The 17,047-nt window shown below is 41.3% G+C and overlaps 1 long non-coding RNA gene across 4 annotated transcripts in view; it reads right to left on the bottom strand.

The window, feature by feature from the left end:
- The window catches only part of LOC126640337 (uncharacterized), a 256,125-nt gene that overhangs the window by 221,148 nt on the left and 17,930 nt on the right, over positions 1-17,047 (bottom strand). For all 4 annotated transcript variants that reach the window (XR_007628991.1, XR_007628988.1, XR_007628989.1 and 1 more), the window contains exon 3: positions 14,475-14,578. This is a non-coding gene — a long non-coding RNA (uncharacterized LOC126640337). The remainder of the gene's footprint in view (positions 1-14,474; positions 14,579-17,047) is intronic.

Here is a 17,047-nt window from a genome sequence, read left to right as displayed (position 1 = left end):
AATCAGCTCTGCAGAGCTGGATAAAATATGTCACCTTAGGCACCTGAATTAATAGTTTGGTTATGTACTCTGTTAAGTCTTTACTACAGATCAGAATAACTGTGCCAGACAGATGATTCTTTAGAGCTAACATTTGAAAAAGGTGCCAACGACAAGGGCCCTTTGAGATATCACTGAATTATCCAGATTTAAAAAAAAAAAAAAAAAGGAACACACTAAAAAAAAACCAACCAAAAAGAAAGATTTGTTTGTTTGTTTTTTCTCCTGCAGCTTCCTTCAGTACCACAGCAAAGATAATGTAGTGGAGAACACTGGCAAGGAATAAACACTTGCATGGAGTTGCTAAAGCTGCAATTAACGTTAACGAAGCCATACCTTAAGTGGCAAGGAGCTCCAGTATAAACGGGATAAGTAAGAAAAACGATCAGCCATCGAGCTCTCCCCATCCAGTCCATCAGGGTATCGCCTCTGCAGAGCTCCCTTTACTTTAAACCATTACACAAAAACAATATAAATCTGCAAAGCAGGTGTTCCTTGTTGCGGGGAGCACTGGAAGTTGTAAGGCAAACAACCTAATTTCAGCTTCTGCGGAGAGCGGGGAGTGAATTTACTGCTCAGCGATGCATCGAGCGCGGGGAGGACACGAGCAGCAGGAGCTTCCAGCAGGATGGTGCCATTAAGGCAGGAAGACTTCCCGCGGCTGGGAAGGAAGTAGTGGAAGGCAGGTGATGGAAGTGGGGCTCTGCAGAGCAGCCACGGGCCCACTGTACACGTTAAGTTGTTGTTTTCTGCTCAGCTAAGCAGCAGAGAATTGATATGTTCACAATGAAGTGCAATGACAATTAAATTGTAACTGACCTACATGTTACCGTCATTACGCTTTCTCTTTTTTACTGCTTTCCCTCTTATTTAATCACACAGTATGGGGTTTTTATTAGGCTGTAATGTTAAAATCTTCATCCATTTAGCCATAAATGTTTGACTGGATATCTATCAGACTTCCATGCACTATACAAACAAAACCATTTTGCTGAATCATTGTTGACTTGTTTGTGGCCTAATTTAATGAGTGTAATAACTTACAGGACTACCCAGTTAACATTTAGGAGCCCAGAAAAGACCTGCTAGCATTCAGCAAGCTACTGTATATGTTTTCTATTCATATCACTCCTCTTTGCAGTAAATTTTATACAATAATATGCACCTCTTGCAAGGCTCCCTTTGCTTTTACTCAGCCCAGGTTGAGCTCTCCACAGCCATCTGCAATCCCAAAAATCAAGTGCCTCAGCTTTCCATGGAGTTTCAGCTAAGAACCAGGTAACTGCTTGCACAGAAATCAAAATATCAAGCACAAGAAGCCCCTGTACGTGTTTGCTGCAACCTGCTCGTGTACTAGGGAGGAGGAAAACACAAAACTAAGGAGAATATTGATGTAGAAAAATATTTCTAAGCTACTTCTAAAACTAAACCTGCTTTGCCAGACCTTATAGCTCAGATCAGGTGTTTGAGCCCAGGCCTGCCTGAGGAAGGTGAGGATGGCCCCAAGCTCAGGGATTCCACAATAGCCATGTGTTCAGCTACTGGATACCATGGAGAAATTCAAACCAGTGGGTTTGAAGCATCTTCATTTTCACTCCATTATCTTGAAAAAAAAAAAAATCCTTCTTGTCACTACCTACACTCCAAGATTCATCTGACAGCCCTGCAGATCAATTAAGTAACAAACTAAAGTCTCCATATTCATACACCAATTTAACACATACTTGGCAACTCAGAGGCGTTTTGCTGCTTGTGAGGCCATAACTCAAACACCAATACACACGGAGGGTGACAGTTTGTGAAGTGCAAACACTGGAATTTTCCATTTTCCACACAGAAAAATATCACTTCAGTGTGACAAAGGGATGCCACGGGTTCTTTTTTTACTGCAGACATCCCTCGTTAGTGGCAATGAATCAAACTATGCTGTGGAGTCTCCACTGGAAAAGTTATGCTGTTCTAGGTAAATCCCAAAGAATGGAAGAGTCTCAGTTGTCCCCAGACACATTCCAACAACTTTCTTTTGTCCACAGGAGAAACAAGCCCCAGAAGGCATCACAACAGGCAAATGGGATCAGTGACTCACCCAGCACAAGCCTGGCCACTCTGCCAAACACTTCATGGGCACAATTTCAGTACAAACTTCAGTAAATAACAGCAAAGAAAGACCATTAATGATAGTTATCACTAATAGTCACCTTTGCATTGAGGGATTCCTCAAGTTCTTCTTGCATGCTTTGTGGTCAAACCAACCAGAAATGGGTCTTTTATCAACTCCCTCCCAATATCAGATTGCACAGTTAGATGAGGTGCTTGTACTTGTCACAGGACAGGTACAGAGGGATGAAAATCAGGTCCATCACACAGAAAAGTAAGAAGCAGAATATTTTTCCAATGCATGTGCTCAAACTGGGAAAAGTCTCCAGTATCACTTATTGGCTACAGAGCTTGATGTTCGACCCTGCAGGTTTAAATCTCTGTTAACCACACAAACTCACCCAGGGCAGGGGCCTGAACCTGGAGTGGCAGCAAATTCACACAGACAATTGCAGATGCTCCAAGTCACCCTCTGATCAACCTCTGTGTCAAAGGACTGCACACAAGGATTTTGAATTTAGGATAAATGTATGGATTTACCCTTTTATACATATTTTACCTGAATGTCTATGTTTTTACTGAAAGTCATGAACTCCCAGTAAAGTTTCTTTAAAACACATGACATGAAATAGCCAATATTTGATGATTATTTCTATTTTGGTCACTTAGTTTTACCACAGAGTTAAGGGCTTTGGGGTTTTGGTTTTTTAAGTCTGGAGCATGAAATGCACTTTTTATTAAATCAATAATACTGGCCTATGAAAGTCCCATAAATGATTTAATTGCAGGAAAGATACCCGAGTTTAATATACAGCTCTATTTGGTTTTAAAAACCTTTAAAGATCTCAGTAACAGCAAAAATGGGTAAATTGTCAGAGAACAGTGTGTTTCAAAGCATTTGCAGGGCTGTGATTATTAGTTTTATTTTGAATGGATAACAGCACTCACCATGTGGCCTGGCAAGTCACGCTCAAGATTTCTATTATTAAATCGCACAATCTTAAATATTTGATGGTTTTTTTTTCATTAGTGTTCCTGACTCTCCTTCTATTCTATTTGCAGGATTGAAAAAGGGCTCTGGTAGTAAAAATAAAAAAACCTGAAGGAACAAGGCTCTTACTCTCAACCTCCCTGCAAAACCTCCACCAAAAAGGAAATAATCCCACATTATTTTTTAAAAACTTCAGTCACTGATGTTCATGCCTTGGGTGGAAAACTGTGGCAGACAAACTGAGAGCCACAGTAAGACCTGGGGAAAAATCCAAGTGCCTTTATGGTGGGTGAAGATACAGGAGCTGGATGAAGTTAACTCTAAGGGTTTAAGAAAAGGAAAATGATCTATGAAATCACACAGTCCTGAGACAGAAAGTGAACTCCAAGAACACTCAAGTCCCTCCCTCACTCCACACTCCCATCATACTGTGCAGAGCCAGGTGATGCTCAATTTAAACATCACACCTTCCCTCCTCTCTAGGTAAACGTCGCTCCAAAATTATCCTTGTGGGTCCCTTGTGACTCAGGATATTCTCTTATCCTAAACCCTTCCTTTGGAAAAGCTTCTCCCCAGCTCTACAGATACACCCTAATTATTTAATCAGTGTGGCTGAAATTCAAAGTTGTTGGTTGCTACTTAACATCCCTTACAAACAGCATTTATTAGTTTCAGGAAGGAGATTTGCCGTTGTTACAGCAATTTAAATCGGTACCACATGGCTACAGCCTCCTGCTAACTGGTGTTCTTGGGGCAAAAATCAGGTCTTTAGAGATCTTTAAAAGACACCAGAGATAAGCTAACCAAATTCCTGTCCAGGAAGTGACAATTTATCAGAGATGTAATAAACCATGGCCGAAATGCTCATTGTAAGCAGCACATAATGCGGTCCATGAAATGACATTTTAGCATCTCTCACTCCGCTCTCCTGGAGGTTTGCTGACAGTGCAGGGAAATGCTCCACTGATATTTAACAGTCCTCAGCTCCCTGGTCCTTTGTGGGACTGCAACTTGATGCACTCCAGCCCATTCTCTCAGCAGCCCTAAATCAGTCAACTTGGACACACGATGCCACTCCGTATTCTTTGATTAATTTTAATGCTGTAGCTGTTTTAACTTTTCAACATTATTAACTTTCAAAGCATCCAGGGAAACAATCTCCTCCCTTCCCAATTCTCCCTGCACTTCTTGGATACACACACGTGCACACCCTCGTGATAAACCCTGGAGTACTTCTCCCAGTCCTAAGGAAGCAGCACCAGCTGCAGAAAGTTAACACCTGGAGACTCCTTAACCTCGATGCAGCATAGACAAGAGTACATCAGCACCTCCTACAGGAAAATTGGGATGAACACCACACATAAAATAACAAAATAAAATAATAGATTCATCTTCCCGCAGCTAAAGATAAATATTAAATAATCCTATCTGCTTCTGGCTGAAAATTAATTTCTTCTAAGGCAAATAGTGTAATACGTATATGCCTTTCAATTCCCATTTGGCAAAAAGCCTATTTTCAGTATGCAGTACGTAGACTTTTGGAATACTGGAACTGCATTCATCACAGACCCACTTAAACAAATAACATCTTCTTCCTTCGGGTACCAATTCGCTGTGGTCTAGGAAAATATATATCTATTTTACAACATCAGTATTCCCACCCAATCCAGATAGCCAGATTAGAAGCAAAGCTCTTTGTTTAATATTTAATTAGCCCAGAAAACCATCGTGGAGGGGTTACCTCCAGGCACCCAAACTCCTCTGCAAAGCAGGACCAAAGCCGACGGTCCATCCTCGTGTCCCGGCATAAAGAACCCTGAGAAACACCTGCAGTTCAGGATGAAGCCATCCAGGCAGCTCTCCTGATTAATTCACTGCCTGAGCAAGGACAGGAGAGCAAGCACAGAGCGTCCCAAACCAAGAGTCCGAGCAGTGCCTCCCTGTCTGGGCTCAGATGTGAACGTCTCCATCTCCGAGGCTCCCCTGAACACTAATCACTCTCTGTGCCTGTGCTGGTGGGCCTGACTTGCCAGGGGAAGTGTTTTGACAGAAAGCCTGACATGCCGTGACATTTTGCAGTCTTGTCAGCTTCCTGGGAATACACATAATTCTCTACCTTCCCACAGAAACCTTCCTCTCCTGATTCAGAACAGCATCCACTTGTCTCCTGCACCACCCTCCACGTGTCCTTTTTTCCCCATGGCATGATTCAGGTACATTTGATCCTTTCTTGGCTATTAAAACATCCTATCTCCATGCTTGGAGCCCTCATGAGTATAAACTGCTCACTGCCCAAGGCTGGAGAGCCTGGACATCTTTCTAGACCTACAGTGTGACTCATGGGAGGATCCTGTGCAGGGTCAAGAACTGGACTTGATGATCCTTCTGGGTCCCTTCCAACTCAGCATATTCTGCGGTTCTGTGATCCTTGCCCATGCAAGAACATCAATTTACAGATTTACCAGCATATTCCTAATTCTAGACTGCTCTGTGGTGCAGCCTGGCCTCTGACAGGAAGTTTGCTGCACTGCATTTTTACTCTGAAAACTTTCTGAGATCTCTTCATCTCAGTATCCTACCCAGGACCTATTTGGCAGCATCCAAACGAGCTGCTCTGTTGCAGGATGCACAGATAAGATATTAGACCCAGCTACCATGGTGATTGATGTTCTAAAAATATCCAAGTCAGCTGCACTGACAGATGGGTTAAATATATGGCTGCACTATACCTGGATCACAATCTGTTAGGATGAGGATGCAGATAAGGACCGGTGAGTGTAATTCAGTTTGGAAAGTTTTTTAAAAAAAAGTTTAAACCCAACATTATGAAACTCTATTGGTTTCAAATGTTAAAAAAAGGCTTCTTTTTCATTTTGTCATTCTGATCTGGCAACTCTATCTGGTGCCATTATGCACACGAGGAGATGACAAATATGTAGATTGCTGTGGTAAGGAGAAGGAATCCAGTTCTTAGCAAACGCAACATGACAGAAAGCATTTGTTGCTGCTGCTGGAATTTGTGTATCTAAGCATTCTGTGAAGTCTAATGTGATCTTAGGCTGCCTGCTGCCTTGGAAACTAGTGGTCAGATACTCTCAGCAGTGGGCATAACCAGCTAGAACATTTTGATTAGATGGAATTTCATGGAACTGAAATATTTCACACACTGGTTTCACTGAATTTCTGTCAAGGACTGAAAGAGAGAAAGCACTCCTTGCAAACAATCCTGGTGGTTTGGACACTGGGATGCTGAGCTCTAGACTCGAAGCCCTGTCGGACCAAGCGATCTGGAATTAAATCAATTGCACTTGAGGCCAACAACAGGCCAGTCCAGCTGCTCACAAAGAACAAAGTCAAAAAGATGTAACTTTCTGATATAACACATAAATAAATAAATTTAAAAAAACCCCACCAACAAGCACATGCTTGTTTTCCATGTTGTTTGCCTGTCTTCACTGCAACTCCAAAGCCTTGAGAATTCAAGCAAAATGTGTCCATTTGCCCAGAAGCAAAGCACTTGGGTTACAAAAGAACAGTTCACACAAAGGCTGCTTTGCAAAGGACCTAAAAATTACTAAAAAATTAGGTAAGGAGTGTTTCACTGCCTCATAACCTCGCTCTGGAGAAACAGAAATTCATTTTGCTCAGATACAACTTCCAGGTAACGAGGTTGAACAAAGAGCACTGTTACTGTGGGCTCAGCAAGGGGGAAATGGGGGGAAAAAGCCCTTAGATGTGTTTCCTCCTGTCCCACCTCTGCAGCACAAGGCCTGGGGCTCATGTTTCTTTGCATCCACACCTGAACATTTCCCACCTGCTCCTCCCCTTGTAGCCATCCTGTTTTTACCGTTTCAAATTCGATACTTTTTCTAATATATTACGCTGTTACCTCCCATGTCTTTAAACTGTGCTTAAAAGCATGCTAAGAACTGGTAATTCTTTAATGGTTGTTCACTTACAAGCGATTGTGGGTCATTACACAATCATTTAAAGGGCATTAATGAGAACCATTTAATGGTTTTAGTAGAATATCATTGTAAGGGACAGGGGAAAAGTTACTGGCTGTAAATTTTTATGACCGTTTCTTACAAAACGTATTACTTTAAAGATTTATGTATGTAACAATGAGTACAATAAAAGCCATGCTAAAAATAATTTGAAATCAAAGTAATGCATATAGATAAGGCCCCACTTGCTGCAGTTTTCCATGCAGACAGGAGGATTTTCTTTCTTTTCTTCTAGAAACCTCACAACTTGCAGTGCAGCTTCAGATCTCCTTTATGAATAAAGTCAGAGCATTAAAAAAAAAAATAAAATGCTCAAGTCTACATTTTAACAAGGCATAAATTGTCCTTTACGGGCCATATTTTATTTTTACTTTTCACGCATTGTTTTGCATAAAAAGTCAGTATTTCCTCACTTTTTCCTCAGGTATGGCACAATAAGACAGCTTTTAAGCAGAATGTAAGGGAATTACTTTTATAAAAGGCAACCTGAACTGTACATTTGGCTGGCCTTTTATAACTGGAAAATAAAGGAGAACTCTGCACACCAAAATTAAAAGGCTGGCTATTTCCCCACAGGGAAATTCTTTATTACTATACTAGACCAGAGCATACCTTCAAAACTACAGAAACTTATTTTGAAAACTATTCATATGGACGCATTAACCTTATTAAAGTGCTTTAATAACAAAACAGTCATCATATTATGCCTGGTTTTGTCCATTTGTGATTCACATGGAATATATAATGAGGAAGACAATGCCCTTTTTCCCCAGTATTCTTGCATAAGTAGGAGAATATTTCTAATTAAAAGGCAGAGTTACTACAGCACATGAATTGAACTCAACCATATCTCTAGAAATGCTGATATTTTTACTGTTTGCATTAAGTAAGGACTGTATTTCTCTCTGAATCTGACCCAGTACCCATTACCAATAAGATTAAGATTTAAGATAACTTGGTCAAAAGATGGTGAATTATAACTTTTAATTAAAACGTAGGAAATAGTTTCTTTAAAATAAACATGGTAATACTTCCAAGATCATTAATTTTTTATGTAACCAACAAGAGAACCAACCTGAATATTTTAAAGGGTGACACTGCGAAGCCAAGGAAAAGGGGGTTTTTCAAAACTTCTCCATGCACCAAACACAAGCAATGCAGCTCATCTGCAGCCTGTGTGTCTTTGGAAACACTGCTGTTCTTTCATGGGGAGAGCCTTCCACTACCTCTCCAAAATGCAGCTTAAATTCCAATGGAGATGACAGTGATATCAGGCTGACTTATGCTTTCTTCACCTGCTATTTTACTGGTTTGTTCCCATTTTGAGATGCCTGAAGAAATTCAGGAGCTGGACTGCTCTGATTTGCTTCTGTGTTTGAGACTGTGTGGAAGTGTTACTGATGATTAATATCATGTGAAATGGTGGCTGTCTCATCTTTACTACAGATAAACATTCCATTGGCTTCCCAGGAATATCTCACTGCTGTGCTTGTAGCTCAGTCCCCACAACTCTGCCTAATGCAAGAGCAGAATGGAACTGATTTTATTTCAACTGTAAACCACTAGGAGGGAAATGAAGGGTCTGTGCAAGTTGGGAACTAAACCCATAAGACAGATGAGAGGAATCCAGTCCAACTTTGATGCAATTCCTCAAGCTATTTCCCTGGATGAGGCACAAGATGCATCTCCTCATCCCAAGCCTTTAACTGCCCCATGATTCTGTTTCCTAAGCTCTTGGGAGCAAAAAGCATCACCCAGGCCTGGTTGTGGCACAGCCACAGGACAGGGATGAGATCAAATCCACCTTTACCTGCAACCTGAACTGGGAGTTAAACCCTGAACTGCTGGAAACAAAAGGGTAACACACTAAAAATCAATGAGCCACTTCACTCCCTGGTTTTGTGACCCTGCTCATTACTGGCACTTTCCAACTCTCCCCCATCTTATTTTTCACTGGATATTAATCACTGCTAACTATATTTCCCCATGCCAATTCTTCACCTCATCAGAAAACAGCACCTGCACTCAGAGCACGGAACTGGGAGATTCATAAAAATCAAGGAATGAAACGGCACACTGGTTTAGTGTGTCAGGGTTTCACCTCCAGGAATACAGGACTGTGAAAGAGGAGAGGGAGGGGGGAAGTGGTAAAGAGAACAAGAAGCAGAAATTTAAATCAAGAGAATAACAGGGACACAGACAGAAAGGATGGGAGAAGAAGATGAAGATGCAACCACAGCATAACTGAAAAAAGAACAGGCAAGAGTTGGGTGGATGAAATATTAGGAATTACATGAAACTATTTTCTTTATACACCTGCACATATTTCCATGTGCTACAGCACACACTAAAATGAAGAGAAAGGTGAAGGCAAAGGTGATTGTTCCCTTTTTTCCTGTAGCCCCACTAAAAAAAAAAAAAAAAAGGAGGAAATTGAATGCCATAAATATATTCAAACAATAAAGTTTTGATTTACAAGAAGAAACGCAAATAAATTGTGAGCAATGATTTGAGGTTGTAGAGGTCTCCAAACACAGCATGATTTTTATTTGTCATATGTGTTGCAGTATTCAGACTCACTGAAGTATATTCAGAATACAGATTCTGCCTAGTTTTTTGAAGGTATTTTGCTTTGTTTGAGCTTTTTTGCTCCTCTTAATCAAATGGGTTGCACAGGCACCTTTGTAGTTACGATACTGTGAGTCCAACAATTACCGGACAACGTGCTGTAATTTTGTTGCAGTTACTGACTTCACACACACAGAAGTGACTCTTCTTCAGAGCTTTCTGAATTTTAATCATGTTTCCTCTGGCTACTCATAAAAACACAGACAAATATCCCTACAACTGACCTCACGGTGGGCAGAGTCCTAAAGCTGCTACATCATGGAATGTAGTGAAAAGGAGAAGATGCTTATGCAAAAAATGCACTTTGCCTTAAAACTGTCTTAGTCCAGTGGGAAACCTCCTACTGTTCTGTACACAGACACACACAAAGCTTTAATTCATCCCCTTGTCCCTAAAATGATTTCAAATAGCCCTTCTATCCAAGGAAGCTGCCTACAGCTCTGAGGTTCCTCTTCTGCCTCTGCAGAAACAGTTAACTGAGAACGGATGGAAAGTGAAAAAAAGGTATGGAATTCAGAGATAATTAATTTACTATATATTTCCAAGGTATCAAACTTTAAAACACCTGTGAGTATCTGCTATTTTCAGCCTTCAGTCAAAGCAGCTGCCAATACCCATAGCACAAAAACTGAGGAGTAATTGCACAGATCCTGGGAAAGCCAGAGGGACATTCAAAGCAGTGTCAATCAGTTTGGCTCCACTGTGCTGATCCCTGACATTTTCAGTGCAGATATAGCCAGTGTCCTGGAAAAAATGATCTGGGATATATCACAAAATGGCTTGGGTTGGAAGGGACCTCAAAGAGCACCCAGTAAGGCCCTGGCACAGGTTGCCCAGGGAAGCTGAGGCTGCCCCAGCCCTGGAAGTGTCCAAGGCCAGGCTGGACAGAGCTTGGAGCAACCTGGGATAGTGCAAGGTGTCCCTGCCCATGGGAGGGGGTTGGAACGAGATGATCCCTTCCAACCCCAGCCATCCTGTGATGTGTGATTTTGCTCCTCTTTCCCATGGTATCAGCAGCCATTGCTGATAAACAGCTCTGAAGTTCTAGGATAATATCTCTGCACAATAAGATAGTCCCATTTGCCCTGTGTGTGGATAATTCCATCACACTGACACCTCAGCTTTCTCCCTGCATTGTTCTGCCCACCACACCTCTGGTGCATTCAAGGAAAAGTACCCAAGAATGCTCTGACAGTACAGCCTGGGTTTGTGACTGGGGCACTCGAGCAGTTTCTCTGTCAATCACTGGCACAGCCCTGTCAGCTCCTCCTGAAGGTGCAACCATGATAGAACTGGGGTACTAAATTACTTTTTTATGGATCTAGGAGCACATCTGTAAACTAAGATACAACCAGTGCGCTCTGTGAAACGAGCTGGGAAGCACAAACTTCCCAGCTTCAATCCCTGCCCGAGCCTTGGGAGTCCCTGAAGGATTTACCTCTTTGCTTTCGATTCCCCCCATGTGCCACTGGAGAATAACAGCACTTACCTACTTCACAGCAAGGCTCTTGTGAGAGCTAATTAATGTTTGTTGCACAACACTTTGAATTTGCAAAATGTCATTTAAGTGATAAGTATTATTGCCATTATCATCAGCGCTGTCCTGGGTACCACAGACACACGAAGGCGGCCGCTCTGAGAGCTACTTCATACGTTAAGGACAAGGAGCAAAGTGGAAAAAGCAGCAAATCCTTTTCATTTTCTTAAGAACAACAAGTGCTTAAAAAGAAAGAAGAAAAAAAAAAAAAGAGAGAGAGTGGTTGACAACACCTGCTTGCCTTGAAGATTTCTTTTTAGGGTCTGTTCTCTGCCACACTCACTCTGACTTGTGCCCCAAGCAGCTGCTCCAGCTGGTTGTCAGTGGGACCACTGTGTGACAGCAGTGGAACCCACCACACTGGGAGCTGCCTGAAGCTCAGATGCTGCATAGGTGCAGTTTAATAAGTGTACTTTTCCCCAGCTTCCCTTCCTGTGGTACCTCATCTCCCTTTTTAATTTCGCTTTCCCCTTCCTAGACAGCAGAGGTAAGGTCAGCAGCCAATGATGTAATCAGCTAGTTAGGAACGTGCTGCAAAGTGCACCACATGAGATAATAACTATATTTAGCTATAAAATTTCAACATGGATTATATTTCAAAAATCTATTTATGTAACTCCTTTTGTGGATAAATTAAAAACTATTCTAAGTATTCAAACCGGTGAGGGAAATAAAAAAAAGGTTTAAATTATGTCCAAAAGGTAAGGACATGATTCAGTACATGAGGAGAGAGACCCTGAAGGTTTATCCCCTTTCAAAAGGCAGGGATTTCTAGAAAAATCCATTAGTTTTAACCCTTGAACAGATGCACATTCAGTTTGGACCTTGTACCCTACAAACTCAGCTCACCCTGAAAACCTGAAACTGCAGCACCAAGGACTGTGGTTCTCTGGCAGTTTTCCCCTCATTAAGGTGCTGGGGAACCAGCTCCAATCAGGAAGATATTTACATCCAGATCAATGGGAAATGAGACCACCCAACATGCACTGTGTCCTGCACAATATTTTAGTGTCCCAAACCTATTAAGAGCTATGAGATTTATGCCATGAAGTTCATGTACCAAGTTATAATTTACATTTAAAAGTTGCCTTGCAGCTGCTTCCCCTTGGCCTGCTCTTGCACTATATCCAAATTAATAAAGCCTGTAACCTGTGCATTCCTATGCTAAAGATAACCAAGGAATGAGGGGTGGGTGGGAAGGAAATAATAACAACAACAAAATCAACACTAAATGATAATATTTCTGAACTGCTGTGATTGTCTGAAAAATTTTGGCTTAATGCATCTGTGATAGTGTGTGTCAAAAAATCAGTGCTTCAGCAAGGGACGACCATATGCAAACTACAGAGAGCCCCAATGAGGATCTTCTCCGTTAAACCCTCGGTGATACCACAAAACTCAGACAAAAGTGTAACTAAATAAACAGATACCAGGATATAAATCACAGAGGTTAACTTACAGCTCGTGAAAATAGCCCTTGTAAATATGAAGTGAAAGTCATTAGACACCCAGCACACAGGGCTGATAACAGTGGGACACAGACAGACCGGGCTGGGCTGCCACCCCAGGAGCTGATTTTGTATCTCCTGCCAATACATGGAATTTTCCTTCCAAGTAATAAACTACTCAATGGGAAGGAAGAATCCAGAAACACCAAGCGCACCATGGAATGTAAATTACTGAGGGAAACTACCTGAGGCGGGTGCAAAAGCTGCTGCTGCTGCACATCCTCCCTCCCCTTCGGAAGGGGGTAAGAAGAAGCTGGAGTGGAAGGAGAGTTGGTGTGTACAAGCCAAAATACCAAACAAAAACAAGCAGGAGCAAGAACAGCAGCGGTAGGAAGGGCTGGGGGATGAGTTAAACATACAGTGTCTTCAGAGAAAGGGCCTCATCCCCTCGAGTAACAAGTGCAGCAGCCCCAGCCTTTATTTACTACATATGCACATATCTTTGACCTATATTTTGAGAGCCATTAAGAATCCAGAATACGGACAAACAAAAATAAGAAGAGGGTTTTTGTTGTTGTTGGGTTTTTCCTCTTTTGTGTTAAATAGCACAGCCTCAAGCCATTCCTTACAGTTGCAAGCACGTTCAAATGAGGCCTTCAAAGGCTGGAGGCTGAACTCTCCCGGGTGGACTCTCTTGTAATCATTAGGCTAAGCAGAAACGCAAAATTGCTGTAAACAACAAACTTATGAAAGAGAATGTTAAATATCACGCCACCAAGTCAACAGGAAACTGAAGCTCTCTGGTACACAAGTCATGGTCACAAGGCACACTGTGCTCACATCAAAATGTAACTTGGTTTTCTTGTGTTTATTCTTCTCTGCTTATTACTTTGTGTGAGAATGAAAGGCAGCAGGGGAAGAGAAGCAAGACAACAGACACACTGGTAACAACGACACTTTCAACTGCCTTTGGCCCTCCTACAGCATCAGGAAGACAAAGAAAATCATACACTGCAAGTTTATTAAGTAAAAAAGGAGGTGAGAACTCCCAATGAAAGCGCAAGCCAGAAACGGCACATTCTGTATTGAACGGTCACTGATTTACCTTTGAAGATGGATAAATAAATAATTCACACTTCACATGACAAAGAACCTGAAGAATACAGCCCTTTAGCAGACAATAATTAGGTGCCTGCCTGCACATCCTTTCCAAGTTGATCTTGGATCAACTCCTCACTTTTGCCCCCAAAATATGAAACTTGCTGCAGATGCCACTGTGCATCTCAGCTGCTTCATGAAACCAACTGAGGAATCTTCTCGTTCTGGAACTAAAGGAACAACTTGATTTTTGTGACCTGTAATACCAAAACTAAGGGCTTTGTGATCAAAACAAAGGCAAAAGAATTTTGCCCTACCACCAGGTGTTTATCTATCAGATGAACAGCGATTCACAGAGTTCTTTCCCACTGGCATAAAAGCCAAAGTACATTCACTGATAAAAGTTCCCAAAAGAAAGTCCACAATCACAATTCACAGAACATGCTGCATTTCAGCTCTCATGTCCTCAGCTAAAAACATCTTAAATTCCTGGAATTAACAGTAAAAATACATTCACTTAAAAGCAAATCGAGAAATCAGAATTATTAACAAACTTGCTGCTTGCAAAAACGCTGCCTTACAAACAGAATATTTACTGAAAGCAGTTGTGTTCCAACTATCACACTTACCTTTACAGCTGTATTCTCTGGACAACGAGCTTGGGCTTTGAGAGCTTCCACTTTGCTGCACCCACGTATGGTAGTTATGATTTCTCAGGCAAACTGCACCTGACCTGTGAAAAACAAAATAAACTTTCAACTCGTGCACTGCCCGGCAGCAAGAAACTAACTCACGGCTAAAAGGACTTTGATGAATTAAGTTTTCACTACAGGTGTCACTTTCCAGCGAGCTGCCTGTGTTGCTGGAGTTCTCCGGGTATTCCTTCTCAGCACACTCACTGAAATCATTTAATGCTGATCTAATTCACTTGGCACTGCCCCCCACGGCTTTGGCTGCAATGAGCACTTCTAACATTTACAGGCCCCTGTTCCCAACCACTAATCCAAGTGGAAGCAGCTGTTCTCCTGCCTCAGCGAGGAGCTCTGGTTGGCACCTTGGCCACAGCTCCAGCACAGCTGTGCAGCCCGTGAAAAACACCAAAATACCAAAATAGTTCAAAGCAACGAGTTCTGATCTGTGCCACAACTCCTGTGTCATGAAAGAAGTAATCCCCTCCGTTTTATGGCTTAAAAATTAGTAATTTCTTGGAAAGAATTACAGCATATAAGTTTCCATCCTTATCTCCAACGTTTCCCTGATTCTGAGGAAGCAGCAGAATTCCACCTTCCCCCACTGCCACAAACATCAGGCTTCAGAAAGTAAAATAACAGGTAAAGCTCCACGTTTACATCCACAAAGATCCTTTGGGGAGTGAAGTTCCTGGTATTTATCAGATCCTCCAGCACAAACCTTAAGCTCCAGGCACAACCTGCCTTTCCCCAGAGAAACACCCATCACTGGGATACAGGAGCCACTGTGGCCACGGGAATCCAAATACAGGGACTTAAAAGCAGTAAATGCAAGAAGGAGTTTGTAACACTTGAATCTTTTAAAGTGAAAGTTTGTCTTTATTTTTTCCTCCTAATTTTTTAATTTAATTTTGCAAGGAATCTGCTCTACAACCACCAGTCATTATTGAGCTGTTCCAGGAATCCAACAGATGTGATGAAGGGACCACTCCAAGCATCCACACCCACCAGATCCACGATCCCTTTCCCACATTTCCCACCTCAGTTTCAGCCACCACAGATGAACCTCTGCCCGTGGAAGGAGGAGGCCCCACAGAGCCCCGTCCTGAGAGGGAACAGTTCAAACCAAAGCTCAGCTGAAACGTTCTGCTGGATCAGCTCCAACCCGAGCCCCCATTCTCTGTGTTTTGACAGTTTTGTGATGTAAAATAGAACACACAGACAGCAGAAACACAATCAAAGTCTTTGCTACTTGAGTCTCTGGAAGTCTCTCCTATTTATAAATAGTAAAAACGTATGTTTATGTAAAGGGAAACACTGATTTACTAGAACTGATTGCTTCACAGTCTAATTACTTTTCAACTGGCTGTTCCAAATTAAGATGTCATTGATGGCTTTTTGTGATATATTTCATTTTAAGCAAATTTATTCTATAATAGAGCACATCATAATGGAAAGCAGAGTTTCCACTCTTCCCTCCTCTTTGTAGCCTGATATCTTGACAAGTAAATTAAATTTAGCAGTTAAAATGCTTCCATTAGTAATTTTATTAAGTTAATTAAGGAATCTCTCTTTCTGAATTTTAACTACATTCATTTCAGCACAACCTTGATTTTCTTTTTTTCTTTTTTTTTTTTAATTCCATATATTTAGCAACCATGATAGTTTCTAGGACAAACAACTGCCTATAGAACATTCTTGAGACTAGGACAAACTCAGATAAGAAAAAAAGCCAGAAATCTTAAAATAACAAAACCTCATTTTTTCATTTAAATTTTTTTGCTCTACAAATAAAACAAGACTCTCCTACTCAAATCTAGGGACAATGATTGCTGTGAGCAACTCCAAAATCCACAAATCACAGCAGAAATTACACATCTAGAACATTTCTGCTCTAGAAAACAGGTCAAGATGTGCAAATCAGTGTCAATAAAATGAGAATTAGCTGAACCCTCACCTGTTGCTTAAGCTAAATTCATAACTCCTGGTTCATGGAGACTCTGCACTTTATAAATAATGCCTTAACTTTCATTTGCCTTTTCCATCTTTCAACAAAGAAAAGACACGGATAGAGCCAAATATTATGAGAGCAACTGTTCCCTTTTATCTCCCTTCCTCCCTGAATTGTGGGTCTATGAGAAATTCCCCGAGACTTTCAACTGCCTCCAAGGCAAAGAATTCTGGGTAGTTTATATCCAAACGACATTCATATATTGTAAACATGAACTAATAAAGTGCTTTATTTATTTTTTCAGTCACCACCACTGCAATGTGCAAGAAACCTCTAAGAGTAAAAAAAAAAAAAAAAAAGAAAAAAAAGTAGAATTTATCTTCTCACCCAAAGGAAAGGGATTTTTTCAGTAAATAGTCAAACATTTAATTTGCCCCAGGACTGGGGCCAAACTAATGATAATGTCCACTTGACATTCCGTGGTCTGCTGAAAAGAACTGTCTCCAAGAAGTAAAAAAAATACGATTATTTAAACCCAAACACTAAGCACAAGGAAGGCTGA

This window comes from Myiozetetes cayanensis, unplaced genomic scaffold (assembly GCF_022539395.1).
Source record: "Myiozetetes cayanensis isolate MyiCay16 unplaced genomic scaffold, myiCay2020 scf2-11, whole genome shotgun sequence".
NCBI classification, from domain to species: Eukaryota; Metazoa; Chordata; class Aves; order Passeriformes; family Tyrannidae; genus Myiozetetes; species Myiozetetes cayanensis.
Note: the sequence above shows the minus strand (reverse complement) of the source record. Positions and strands in the feature narration are given on the sequence as shown.